This window comes from Pantherophis guttatus, chromosome 2 (genome assembly GCF_059756535.1).
Source record: "Pantherophis guttatus breed Tessera chromosome 2, ASM5975653v1, whole genome shotgun sequence".
NCBI classification, from domain to species: domain Eukaryota; kingdom Metazoa; phylum Chordata; class Lepidosauria; order Squamata; family Colubridae; genus Pantherophis; species Pantherophis guttatus.
The window spans coordinates 145,400,935-145,414,699 of record NC_142064.1 but is presented as its reverse complement, the minus strand read 5'-3'; the positions used below and the strand labels follow the sequence as shown (position 1 = coordinate 145,414,699).

The window sequence follows — 13,765 nt, the reverse complement described above, 5'->3', positions numbered from 1 at the left end:
GTCTTGTTGGGATTCCATTTTAGCTTGTTCTTTCCTATCCAGACCTTCACAGTCTCCAGGCATCTGATCAGAACTTCCAACAATATCATCAGTAGCGTAGTATAGTTTTTTAAATCATTGGCAGGGTATAAAAGCCCTAACTATTGGATGATTTTCCCTTGTGATTTCACGTAGATAAGTGAAATCAACAGTGGGGAGAGCATCAATCCCTGTGGCACCCCAAACGAAACAGCCACTGAGCCAATCTCTTCCCCATCCCCCAACTGAAACCATAGATAGAAGGAATAGAATCACTTCAGAATAGTGCCTCAGCTGCCAATCCTCATAGTGGTGCAGAAGGATAGCATAATCAGTGATATCAAAAGGACTTGAGGACCAACATTAGTGCACTTATCCCATCTGGGTACCAACACAAGTCACCCGGTATCACATCAACTCCCCCTTCCCCAAGTTACCTGAAGGAGACACACATGGTGGGGCTGAGGGTCATCCTAGAAAACAGTCTGTCCAGTTCCTCATAGGTCAAAAAGAAACCCAGGTAATAATTTAGTAAGATGGTGATACAGTCACTACACTAGGCCCTGCCAATGTGGAGTCAACATTGTGTAAAATTCAGCAATATTATTGGCATAACAATGCAATTAATTGATCACATTGGTTGGCCTCACCCTCAGCAAAGCATCGGGCACCCTAAACAAGGCTATTGAAAAGATAGATGTTGGAGAGACAATGAATTAAGGTGATTGTTCTTAGTGCCAGATTAGGCCTAAACATGAAGGGACACGGTGGCTCAGTGGCTAAGATGCTGGGCTTGTCAATCAGAAAGGTTGGCAGATCAGCGGTTCAAGTCCCTAGTGCTGCGTAACGGGGTGAGCTCCCATTACTTGTCCCAGTTTCTGCCAATTTAGCAATTCGAAAGCATGTAAAAAATGCAAGTAGAAAAATAGGGACCACCTTTGGTGGGAAGGCAACAGTGTTCCATGCGCCTTTGGCATTTAGTCATGCCGGCCACATGACCACGGAGACAGCGCTGGCTCTTCAGCTTTGAAAGAGATGAGCACCGCCCCCTAGAGTCGGGAACAACTAGCATGTATGTGCAAGGGGAACCTTTACCTTTAGGCCTAAACATGGCGCATATACATCTGTACTCGGATAGATCTACTACTTGTTTTCAATTTAATCTCTACATGTTAAATATTATAAAAGCTCTTTGTAAACATTTTCCTGCCATAAATAAAGCAACCTCTAAACAGGACATGTTTCTTTCAGAAAAGGAAACGCCAGAACAGACATACAACTAAAACCTCAAGGCTGCATGCTACCCCAAAAGTTGAGTGCACCGAGATTGTGTTAATGTAATTGTATAATAAAGTAGAATTATCTCATCTGGTCATTTCCTGTCTGGTCTACCTGGATGTCTGACATTTACCAAAAAGTCCTTAAACAAATTTCCAGTGACTCTACACTTGTTTAGTGACTGCCTTGTTTAATGACCGCAACTTTGATGATGAAAAATAACTTTATGACCAATCTTCTCATTTATGGCCTTCGCAGGTCTGTAAAGCAAAGAAAACCTGGTAGAGTCATAGTTTCATTTAACTGAGTTGTGGGTCCCAATTGTGTTTGCTAAACAGGAACTACCTGTACTTAGATGAGGTTCAACCTCTACTGCAATTAGTGTTCAAATTCTTGTGCCTTTTTCTCCTGTTTGCTCAAAATAATAGTGGCTAGAAGCTACTCTCTTTGGGGCAGGATAGATAATTTCTATCCCAATCTTGTTATAACATGTCTCCAACCCTGATAAGTGAACATCTATTATTTTTCTGTTCATAAATCTTGCAAGGACAACTATGTTCAAAGAGTGTGCTCATTTATTTGTATACACATAAACTGTACATCAGAATATTAAATATGCATTTAATGCTAATGCACATATCAACCTACACTTGCATCTAAAATCTATCACAACTGTCCAGATGTCTCCCACAGCTCTAAATCCATGCAGTTTACAAGGCAATTATGTAGAATCTCCATACAAACAGGTTCCAATAGGATGGATTTTCTCGATTTATGACCATGAGTCCAAAAATTCTGTTGCTAAGTGAGAAGTTGTTCAGCGAGACATTTAAGTGGCGCAGTGGTTAGAGTGCAGTACTGCAGGCTACTTCTGCTGACTGACCGCTGATTCAAATCTCACTAAACTCAAGGTTGACCCAGCTTTCCAAGGTGGGTAAAATGAGAACCCAAATTGTTGGGGGCAATATGCTGACTCAGTAAACTGCTTAGAGAGGGCTGTAAAGCACTGTGAAGCTTTATATAAGTCTAAGTGCTATTGCTATTTTGCCCCATTTTATGACTTTTCTTGCCACGGTTGTTAAGTGAATCATTGCAGTTATTAATCTGGGTTGTTAAGGAAATCTGGCTTCCCCATTGACTTTGCTTGTCAGGTCACAAAAGATGATCATACGACCCTAGGACATTGCAACATCATAAACATGAACCAGTTGCCAAGTATCTGAATTTTGGTTATGCGACCATGTGGATGCCGCAACAATCGTATGAAAAATGGTCTAAGTCACATTTTCAGTGCCGTAATTTTGGTCACTAAATGAATTGCTGTACATTGACGACTACCTGTACCCCTCAACTTATTCTGAACCAGTCAGGTGACAGGGACAATAGAATCTGCTTCTGACTCTATGTACCCATTTCCTAGAAATTTGATCAGCTGATGATCTCTAATAGCCACAAGTCTGAGTTAACTTATACTGTAACTATGTTGTATTTAACACTGTATTTAATAAGATAAATCTGTCTTGGATTTCAGAGAACATGTTCTTCTACATATTAGAATACTTTTTTGTGAAGCACTGTTAATTCATTCATAGCATGATTATACTGCTACATTTCAGTAACTTTGCCCAATGATACCCAGTTCTTTATAATGCAGAATGATTAGTAAAAAAAACCCCATCACATGATTAGTGACATATATGGAAAAAAAACTCCCCATGATTAACTGTGACTCATGCAATGATGTTCTCTTACCAATGCACTGTATCCTGAAAAGGAATTGCACAATCCCATGAATTTACAGATCATGTGTTTAGATTGTTACTGCAAAGTCTGATTTTCTATTTTTGGTTGATATGCAACTATATTGCACTGGTGCAGCCAGTTGCCATTTTACAGATTTTGATGAGGTAAAAGAAAAGGTAACAGAATTCACATATTGAAAATTTGGGACATTTTTTATCTTTTTCATATAGACTCATTTTCTTATTTCAATTACTAGTATCTAATGGTTAGAGAACAATGATAAAAAGAAGTTCCCCTATACTCTTTAGTTGTTCCAATACACCTGCAGTATATTTTGATTTAACTGTAATCTTACATAATAAAAACCCTAGAGTATACACAACATATTAGTATTGTTTTAATGTTGCTCCATTCTACAGATGCCATACATATCTCTATTAAAATACAAGAGAAAGCAGCTAAAACTAAATATGAATCTATCCATGTAAATTATATAGACATAAAGTCTTGAGTTGAGCTTGATTCTTGGGGAGAATTACATCATGTACTTCTTCTGATATCTTTGTTGTTTAATCCCAAACTGATTTGCTACCGCCTTCCTTCAGGAGGTTTACTCAACTTCACAGTCTAGTTCACAATCCAACTGTAGTTTTTCTGGTACCGGTGGTCCTTGATTTACAACACTTCATTTAGTGACTGTTCAAAGTTACATCACTTAAAAAAGGGATTTTTCACATTTATGACAGTTGCACCATCCCCATGGTCATGTGATTTACACTGGTTCATATTTATGGTTGCAATGTCATTGGGTCATGTCCCTTTTGCAACCTGACAAGCAAAGTCAACGGGGAAGCCAGATTCATTTAACAACCATGTTAGTAATTTAACAACTGCAGTGATTCACTTAACAAATGGGGCAAAACTCACTTAACAAATTTCTCTTAGCATTTCTCTTAGGCTCAATTGGGGTTGTAAGTCAAGAACTACTTGTAGTCTCCATCCAGTTAAGTTTGGCTAAGTGCTGCCACCTATCTGGGCCTTTACGATTCCACCCACTTTGAAGATCTATTTTTTTCTTCTGGCTCCCTCGAACAGGTTTTTAAAATATAATACCTTTTTGTACCAAGACGGCAACAAAAACAAATTCACAGAGTATTCTTCTCCCACAGAAGAATATGTGTATTATTTTGAATCTGAAACACAACTTTTGCTCACAAAGGATTTTGTATATCCTTCTATTAATAACTCAGCTTTGTAGTAGAAAATGAAGATTTAAAATGCTTTCTAATTTTTCAAACTACAGGAATTGTCGTCACCTATATTTCTTTCCTTGATCTGTTTTTGCTTCTTCAAATTCATAACTGTTTATAAAAGCATTTATTTTGACTACTTGGATAAGGCGCATAGCAAGATTGCTAAAAAAAGGAAAGCAATGCAACATACATAAAAGTGAAGTATTTATGTATGTGCATTGTTTTTATTTTTTTGTATTGTTGCTATGACCCTTATCCAAGATGTCAGTCTAATCACAGATCAACCTGCAAGAAGCTACTGTAAAATTGTATAAGGTAGCCAACAAAGCAGTTTTCATCTTGCAATCTGTTTGCCAATTTTTGCTTTACATCTAATTTTAAAGTTTATTTTGGTTCTCAAAAACATGAATAAACCCTTCAGTTTATTATGCGTATAGTTGCAATGATTTATGACCATGTCTGACTACCATATACTCAAATACAGGTACAATTTTCTGTTTCTAAAGGCGGAAAAGAAGTAAAAAATATTCATCACTCTGCATCCTGTTTTATTAGTTATTTTGCTAATATGCTTCTTTTGCCAAAAACAGATGACCTACATTTAAAGCATTTTTATATCATTTGCATATAGATTGCTGGAATGTGATAATGAAAATGTTTAAGAAACAAAATACTCATACCAATTTTTTTTTTTTTAAAGAGTCTTTTTGTGTGGGGGGAATATAAGTTTCCATAACTATCTTGTATCTTCTAATTACTTTATAGAGAAATAGTAGAAGAGGAACTTTATTTTCAGTTGAGGCAAATAGTATATCCCTTTAACAATCATCACCCTCTTCCTCTTCACAACCGTTGTGTTTCAAAGAGTAGTTTGAAAGAGACATGACCTAACAGTTTCCCAGAGGAAGAGGAAGGATGATTCTGATAGTGAGAATTCTGGTAATGCAAGAGGGGAACCCTTTGTCTTCTCCGTATGGCTGAAGTAATATTCTGGCATTATTCATCACTGAAAATGCTGGGGAGCCTACATTACTGCATGCAATATTCCAGAATAGTTTTTCAGAAAACCTGAAGAAATTTCACTAAACACAGCTCTACAACTGATGGAAACTTTCAGTCATGGAGCCTTTATTCTATTCAGGTTTCATGGGACTCTCTACAAAATAATAACTTATCCATAATATAATTGTAATTGAGCAGCTGTAACAATTTTATATTTTATTTTTTATGTGAGCTGTGAGTTGTCTTTTTCTTGGCATACAAATATGTTCAGGAAGCAAAATGACACGAAAGATAACACATAGGTCAAGGAATTGATTCAAGTTTAATGAATGAAAAAAAGGTATAAAGTTGTCAAAGTGTACATTTGAAAATGCTGCCAATAAGAATCATCAACACTGGAGCATACATAAACTACATTTCTACTTCTTCATCTCCATGTTTACATCACTGATCAACAAAATGCTGTAGGATTGATAAATAGCATTTTTAAAAAATACTTACCAGTTTCCCAGACCTGAAATGATTCTCTTGATTTCTGGAATTGCTGGTGTCTGCAGGACTATATAAGTTGCATTTATTTGATCAAAACAAGATCAGAGGATCTGTTACAATATTCAAACTAACAATATACTTCGATGGATCATCAATCTCACTGCAAAGCCGAAGTCCAATAATAAAAAGGACAAAAGTCTGCTGTTTCACACAACACAATATTATTTATATTAATGCAAATAAACGGCCTATGTATTGTGTGCATTGTTTCAAAATCCGGAGGCTTGTTATGTAAATCCAAGTAAAATTAGAATTAACAGATATGAAATAGTATGACTCTAAGTCAGTACTAACATATGGTTTATTTTGTACTACCATAGCTTGAGATGTATCATTATAACTGCAAATTAAAAAACAGGTGCTAATGCAATTTTAATAGCATTACTAATAGCAGAATTAATGTGTGAATTATTACATGAATGTTCAACTATGAAACTACACAATGCACTTGCCTCTGCCATTAGGTGTTCCTTTAACAATCAAAATTTTTGCAAACTTCTAAGCATTTACACTCTGGACTCAATATAGGTACCCATATAATGAGATTCTGGCGACAACTGCACCACCAGAAAGCACATGAATTAACACACTAATTAAAGTGTAACTTTTCTTAGTTAAAGGGTGCAGGTAAGGAAAGAACTCTTTATTTCTTCAGAAAGATAGTTATTTAACAATATCCCAGGATATTGAAAGGGCGATATCAATGATAGTTTTTCTGTATCCCCCCCCCCTGCCCTCCTCCCCAATCAGCGTAAAAGTAGTTAAATCTTAGGCAGGGATATGCAACATCTTTCATGCATGGAATACTGTAGTTGATTTCAGATTTGTGATTAAAGGAAAAAAATATATATTTGAATGTTCAATGCCTGGAACAAAATGGAGCTGTTCTGAACTGAGCAGAAATGAATTATGGGAGGTAGAGGAAAAAGCTAAGGATATCAGTAGCTGAAGTAGGTAGACCGGGAGGCAGGGGCAACAAGGGCAGACCAGCCAGTGGGACATTTTGTGCTGGGACACCGGCAACAGCAATGGTTAACAAAAGCAAAGGCAGAAGGTGCTGGAGCTTTTGATCCTTATGAAACAGCAGATCCGAAACAGTTCAGCAGAACTCCCCGGAACATAATTTCTTCTAGGTTTAAAACAAAATTTCCCTCTATTTTATGTATATTCTTTATCATATGGAATTTAGAATTCTCGACATCAGTAAATATAGTGCTCAAGCATAGCTTGCTTATAATGGTAATCACATCAGTATAGTGACTATATCCTCAAAAATTGTACTGCCTTCACATCTATGCTAAGATGATAAATAGGGTGTATTTCTGTAGACAGCCTTTATTCATAAATTAGATTGTTCATAATGAAATTATTTTTCTGATGCATCTATTAATATAGAATAAATACTTGAAATAGTTCTACATCCTAAGCTATTAGTTAGTTTTGAAAATTGGGTTAATTTTTAGTCCCATAACCCAGCACAACATAAAAATCTCCCACGTTAGTAACAGAAAATGGTTATTTTCAGCTGCATTCTAATTCAGCCCTAAAGCAAATATTACTGATGTGGAATAATCAATTAGTAAGAATCGAATTCAAGTGAACTAAATTATATCAACTCTGGTATATTTTACTTAACCTTACAATGCGAGTTTTAAGAAAAATCTATTAAACCCTTTGCTTCTAGGTGGAAATTTTGGCAAAAAGAAATTCCATCACTATGGAACAGCCATTGTTTCATAAACACGCCACAGATGGCATTGAGAAGACTGAAAATGCAAAGAAGCAACAGTGTCATATACATGGAATGCTTAGGAAAAAAAAAACATATTTGTGTAGTCATGTTCTAGTCTGTTGTAGATAATCCTTACTTAAAACATTTAGATAACTTGAGCTGCTACATTTACAGTAAATGTTTATAAGTAGCTGAGATGATAATGTTGGCTAGACAAAGCAGAAAATTAAAGATATGGAAACATGCAATTCCAATGAGGTGCAACTACAGCTTCACACAAACCACCAATTTAAGTAGTACAGCAGTGCTACAAAAACATTTACTTGAAAGAATACTAGATACCCAGAAGCAGCTGTAAGAGAGATGAAACTACTTGAGTGATAACAGCTTATATTCTGTAGAGTTGTCAATTAGGGGCCTAGACTTCAGAATATAGTGAATAATAACTAAAAGCCCATCATAGCAAAGATGTGCTTCTCATCAGTAACGCTGGTAGGCGTATTTAAGGAGAAAGAATCAAATATTTCATTTATGCTTTTCTGTTTATGGCAAAAATATCTTGTGTTTCCCCATAAATGACAAGATTATTTTTCAACCAACTCCTCAAATGGTTTCCAACTTCAAAGAAGTATATCACTTTAGTCTGACTAAAATAAATCCATACACTAACCCAATTTGCCTATATATTGCAATCCTTCACTCCCTTTTGTAATGGGAGCTTATGTGTCTTAGTTTTAGATGCAGGAAGATATTTCCCTCCTAATGTTACTAGTGTTCATCCTCATGTACTAACATATTATTTGTAGTACAGGATTTCAAACAAACATCACGGTACTTACAGATTAAACTAACCTGTACTGGCAGTGCTGGGATTTTTTCTTCTCTACCAGTAAGAAGCAAATGCTGAAATTCTGCTGCTAGTCAACAAAAACACAAATTATATTAAACAAAAAGGAGCTTAAATCATGATTTAAGTTTAAATTGTAAAAATCAAACCCCAGGTTTTATACTTATTTGAAGAAAAAAAATCCTCATGATTTATTAGCCAGTTAAACACTTGACTGTTAAATGGTTGTTGTGCTATGATGTGGAAATCTTTTTAAGAGCTTCAGTGAAAACTCTGTTCTTCCATCACTTCTAACACATACATGGAACAATTAAACCCTCAAGAATGGTTTGTGCAGAATAAAAATAGAATCACTGGTTGAATTTGACCTAAAAACATGCCCCTTTTTAAGATTCAAGACAATTTATTTTCACTCCAAACATTTAGCCCATATTATGCCAAGTACAAAATTTTGAAAGGAACATTTGGCAAGATATGCCAATGTTCAAGAACTGTTAGCAGAGATATATTAGTGACTTTACTGATAATGAAAGGAAATTATCTGCATTATGACTACACTATCAACACATTTCTGACATAAATATGTATTATCCTCAGGTGTGACAGTAGTGCAGTGACTTCCATTTAAAAATAAAATAAAAATTAACTGACAATGTGTTTTGAACACAAATTTCAATTATAGCATCTTGTAATTGATTTTCTTTGGATAATTAATGAAAAACTCACAAACACAAAAGCAAGCCTACAAATTGACTTTAACTCCACAACAGAGCACAGTAAATTGAAATCTTAAGGTCTCAGCTGAAATGTAATACCAAACTTTCTTGTAAAAAATATGAAGTAGAATACATGGTTTTTCTATTTCAGTAATACTCAATTCTTTTATTCCGTTTATAATTGCTTGGATATTTTTGTAGCTGAAACACTATTATTCTATTTCAGACAGCAAGATGTCTGATATCTTTTAATGCTCTTCAGTGCAGTAAATATTTTAGAAGCAACTTTATAGTTTCTTATAAATTGTGTATCACATTTATGGATAATTTATAGATATAGCATTTTAATTATATAAAATATTTTTCATTTGGGAAATGATTATCATAATGCAAATCAATCAAATGATGTCTGGACATGCAATTTTAATGCTAATTATGTGTTTCTGTTAAAACCTAGGTTAAAATAATGAAAATGGCCAAAATCAAAGAACCATATTAATTACTCAAACTGTTGCTTGCCAAATAGGGTTGTTAGTAAAATTAACCTATAATATACTTAGGCTATTGGTCTAATTATAAATTATTTGAAGTATCTTTTTAGATTTAGACAAGGTGAACATTGCATTCCGGCAGCAACAGTCCAACCCAAGCAAAGCTGTTTCCTAACATACAATCAATTTCTACAGTTTCACATAAACACAAGCACCATCAATACAACAGCATTATTTGTGACACCAGATTAGGTTGGATTAAAACAGCATTCTAACCATGCATGTATCAATACATGCATACTTATCAATATATTTTCACAACAGTTGTCCTCCTAGAACTCTGAAACCACTGCTTAAACTTTGAAAAGAAACATCTCAAAACTAGAACTCTTACAGGGAAATTGAGAAAGGAGATGTACAATGTGGGAATTGGTGGTACCTTCTCTTTGAATTGTCGACACAAACCCCAAACTGCTTTTTCAGAAGAGTTTGGGTAATACTTTGAAATTCTGTGGTGATATTTGTCACAGAATTGGTAGAACATTTATTTTCAATGATCAGAACGAATGAGTCAAAAAATTTCAAGGCGTTAATTCCTGGTTATATTGTGATTAAAATGGTCAAAGTTGTCCAACAAGAAGCATTTATCCATACCATTATAACTATGTACTCTAGTTGAAAACTAACGCTTAGACTAGAAAAAATCAGTGGTGTGTAATAAAACAGACCTAATGTGGATAAAGACATTCAGTGTTAATGACACGTTTTTGCGTTCCCTATTTACCAAGTAATGACATTCTAAGCTGATGCATTTAGATCAAGAGGCATTCTTATATATTTTTGTTATGATATAAAGACAAAAAGAACATTATTAACATACTGACTTTCTAAACTCTTATGGTTTGTGTGTTAAACACTGAATAATAATTTGAATGCAATTCGTACTAAGTTGACAAAATCATATGGAAAATTCCCAAAATTAATCTGTCCAAAATTTTAGAATAACTCACAGATGGTTCTGGATACCTGTGAGAAAAATAACAGGGACCCAACCATGCTATTAAACATTATAACATCAATAGCTTTAAACATTTAAAACCTCATCAAGGTAAGCACATTATGTCTGTAGTTATTAGAGACCAGAAAAACTGGAAGCTGGAAAAGCAGTTTGAGGACTCTGAAGAAGACCACATCAGGGAAAACCATGACCAACGAGCACAATACTTTTCTCAGATTTTCCCTTTAGAACAGCTTTCGTGTCAGATCCCCAAGCTTTTTTTAAAATTCAATTTTAAGAAGCAGTTTGAGGCTCTGCAAGGGCAAGTGAAGAGACTGCCAGGAAAATCTGGATTTTTCTGTAGATAGTCTAACTTTTGAAGCTGTATTTGTTTCAAGAGCTGTTGCTCTTATAAGCATTCCTCAAAAATTACCTTGTTACTTTAAAACAAACTACATCTTGTGCATGTTTTACAAGAAGTCAGTAAGACGATTTCTATTGAAGCATTCAAATAACACTGAAAATGCTCAAATATATTTTTCAGAGCATATAGATTTTGCAAATTGTTTATCTTGAGAAGAAAGGGCGATAAAGAAATGGTTTCCTTGTAAATATTTACCCCGTTTTTCCATCTTACAAAACTCATGTCTACATTTTTCTTCACTCTTCAGGCTCTACATTAATATTTATGATAAATAATTTAAAATAATTTAAATTTAGCTTAAGCAAACATTTACTCCAAATCTCATAAATAGGTATCAATGAAAAAAGCATAAATTGTAACACAGGCAATTTCTTAAAATACTAAACACAGGTAACAGAACTCTTGAATCTCATTAATTTATCACAATATTTTAAAAATGAGTTGTTTAAAAAATGGTTCCACTGACCAAAATTTCAGAGGGGATATCAAGGAGATTAATATTTCAGCAAATGTTTACCCCACGTTAGGACTTCTTGCTAATAGTAAATTGAAAGCACCAGTGTTACTATATCAATATTAATATAGAGCCCATCAAAATATTATAAAAATCCTATATTAAATTAAACATAGGAGCCTTCACCAAACTTGCTGCAAGTTTGGGGACATAAATATCCAACAGCTATAAAGCTGTGAAAGCCCCTAGAATGAATAAAATAAATCCCACTTGCCTCAGACTGAACAGGGCAACACTGAGACTCTGCCTCAGCCTGTCCTATGGCAGGGCTATAGGAAGAAGAAAATTTAAAATTTTAGAAAAACATGATCCAATTAAGGCTAAAAGTACATGCAATCAATAGTAACAGAATTCCAGTGATCAAATAAAAGTTTGGTCTCAAAATTTTAGGTCCATATGTGACATGGAATTTATAAATCAGCTTTGACTTCTATAGGGAAAAATTTCCAATTGAGCTCGCCTTAAAAATTGACAATTGCTGTGTAACACAGCAGGTGTTGTAAGCAATGGAATATTCTATACTAATTCAGTACAAGTTTTTAAATGTTAGAACATCCATCTGCTTTTCAAAAATGTATACCATTTATGTAAGTAGCTAGACCAGTACAATTATTAAGACAATTGTAATATGTATTAATAAATGCCAGGACTATGCATTTTTATTTAAATATAAATAAAATCAGAATTCAAAATTATGTTCTCATATTTCTTTTTCACTATGGCCAGTGAATTATTTTATTTTAAATAAGAAAGGTACCTGTTACATTCTATACTGTTTGAACCCAGGCTACAGAGAAAACAAAATAAATAAGCCCTTATATGCTTAAAAAAAAAGTTTGAGTATCTGAATTCTCCAAAATAAAAATGAACACCTTGATGAAAATGCAGTTGTTCTATTGCAAATTTTATAGTAGGAAACACAACCTTATTTCCTGACAGAAACCATGTGACCCTTTCCCAAACAGGAGTAGACAAATAAATCTGCCCCAGGAGAGGAAGAAAAGAACTACTGGCTCCATAATGTCCTCTCCCACTAAAAACAAAGTAGGTATTAACAAGCCAAGTATACAGTAAAAGCAGCACTCAATTTTTCTGCAGTGCTAAAGGAACAATACAACCACTGAAACAATTAAAATTCTTATCAAAATATGCTATAACTAAAAGTATATAGCTTTAAGTTAAGCAATTGATACTACTCGACTGTTTCTAAAAAACTCATGCGATATAATCCATGCTTCCAGAAAAAACTTTTTGGCGAGTCATGTAAAAAACTTTCTATTAAATTTTGCAAAAGATTCTTGGGAAAAATCGCATAACCATCATATGAACTGAAAACTAGCAAACAAATGGCACAATCAAAAGAAGCTGTATGCTTCCACAAACTTCAAAGGTAACAGCTATTTAATAAGCCATTTTTAAACTGAGAGTTGCTTGCCACACTAATAGAAGAATCTGTATGAAGCAAGTTCCAAATATACCAGCTATTCTCATTCATAAGTTCTTTGGAAGATGGTTAAGATATCTAACTACACAAAGGCTGCTGCAATGGGGCAAAAACAGCCAAGTGATCAGAGTTGCCTATTTTTATATCTTCTATGAAAAAATAAGTGATCAAATCAGAGACACACATATTTAGATTGCCAATTATAGTTCTGTGTTTAATGAGTATTAAGAAAAAAAGGGACCTATATAGAGAATTAATAAGACTTTGTGAGTACTACAAAGCCCAGAATTTTCAAATATGAACCAATAGTGTGGAAAAAACTAATTTAGCAGTAAAATTCAGACATTGATAATTGGTGGTATTAACATGTATAACTGCTATTGGAGCAGAAAAACAAAATATTTCATTTACAATATCAATTAATAAAGAATACCCAAGGATATCTTCTTATACCTGGATCTCAAAGAAAGGTTTCACCACATTAGTATCAGATATAAAACTAGAAGATTAAAAATGAAAGGCCTAAAGTATTTGGACAGTCTCCCAAATATGCTACACTTTTTAACTTACAATCAAGAGGAACTCATTGCCACCTACTGAAGGAAAGAATCTTGTTTCTACTTTCCAGTTAAGTTTCATAAATGGGAATCAGCCCAGTTAAAGAATCAGCTAAAATTTCACAGCAATTCCAGTATCCTTTGCAGAATATGATCCTGTCACGTAGGCCTAGGCCTCTAAAAGTCTAATAAATCAT

At 34.3% G+C, this 13,765-nt stretch overlaps 1 long non-coding RNA gene across 2 annotated transcripts; it reads right to left on the bottom strand.

Annotated features, from left to right (window-relative positions):
* Positions 1–5,597: 5,597 nt before the first annotated feature.
* LOC148115368 (uncharacterized) lies at positions 5,598–12,978 on the bottom strand. Of its 2 annotated transcripts, none has more exons than XR_015732451.1 (2): positions 11,782–12,978; positions 5,598–8,492 (listed from the first exon to the last, which is right to left on the bottom strand). It is a non-coding gene; the product is annotated as an uncharacterized LOC148115368 (long non-coding RNA). The 2 variants fall into 2 exon arrangements; XR_015732450.1 differs by having other exon boundaries at positions 5,598–8,495; positions 11,782–11,872.
* Positions 12,979–13,765: the final 787 nt, after the last annotated feature.